Genomic DNA, 1,219 nt, shown 5'->3' with positions numbered 1-1,219 from the left:
CGAACGACATGGCCAAGCCAGCGGAGCCGCTGAATTTTAATTCGCTGCACTATGTCTATATCGTTGTAAAGCTCATACAGCTCATCGTTAAATCGTCTGCGATATTCGCCCTCACCAACGCAGGCCTGTAAATCTTTCGCCGAATCCTCCTCTCGAAAACTCCAAGAACCGTCTCATCAGATGCTTTAACTGTCCATGCCTCCGCGCCATACACCGGCACAGGCATGATGAGACAGAGACGTTGCCCTTGTTTTTACCTATAATATCGATGTCGTCTTGTAAAGTACTGTGCCTGAGCGGTTCAGTTCTGCGGCTCTTATTATCTTCTCCAACATCAGGCTAAAGAAATCACACGAAAGCGAGTCCTCTTGTCTGAAACCTAGTTTGGTATCAAACGGCTCGGAGAGGTAGNCGTTTGGTATCAAACGGCTCGGAGAGGTCCTTCCCTATTCTGACGGAGCTGGTGGTATTGCTCAACGTCATTTTACACAGCCGTATTAGTTTCGCGGGGATACCAAATTCAGACATCGCGGCATAAAGGCAACTTCTCTTCGTGCTGTCGAAAGCGGCTTTGAAATCGACAAATAGATGGTGTGTGTCGATCCTATTCTCGCGGGTCTTTTCCAAGATTTGGCGTATTGTGAATACCTGATCTATGGTGAATTTGCCAGGCCTAAAGCCACACCGAAAAGGTCCAATCAGTTCGTTGACGGTGGGCTTCAGTCTTTCGCACAATACACTCGATAAGACCTTATAACCTATGCTTAGAAGGCTGATTCCGTCGTAGTTGGCGCGTATGGCGTGAATTGGTTCAACATGCATTCGCATATGTGGATGATATCATAATTTGCACTTCGACGTTTGAAGAACACGTTAAGATATTGGCTATCGTTGCAAAACGTCTGGCTGGGGCCGGCTTAACTATCTCAACATCCAAATCGAATTTTTGTTGTAAACGATTGCGAATCCATCTCGTATTCGAGCGATTGTTGAATATGCAGGGCCCAAAACGGCAAAAGAAGTCAGACGGTTCATTGGTGCAGCAGGCTAGTACCGTAAATGTATTCCAAATTTTTCGGAGATCACAGCTCTCCTTTGTGAATTGTATAAAGGAAACCGAAAAGGACCCATTGAATGGAACACCGCTGCTGAACAAGCCTTTCTCAAACTCAAAGAGTGTTTAACTACCACTCCCGTTCTGACTATGGCCGCTTATTCA

The sequence above is a fragment of the Rhagoletis zephyria genome, unplaced genomic scaffold, assembly GCF_001687245.7.
Source record: "Rhagoletis zephyria isolate East Lansing unplaced genomic scaffold, Rhagoletis_zephyria_1.1 Rzeph_scaffold_01336, whole genome shotgun sequence".
NCBI lineage: Eukaryota > Metazoa > Arthropoda > Insecta > Diptera > Tephritidae > Rhagoletis > Rhagoletis zephyria.
Note: the sequence above shows the minus strand (reverse complement) of the source record.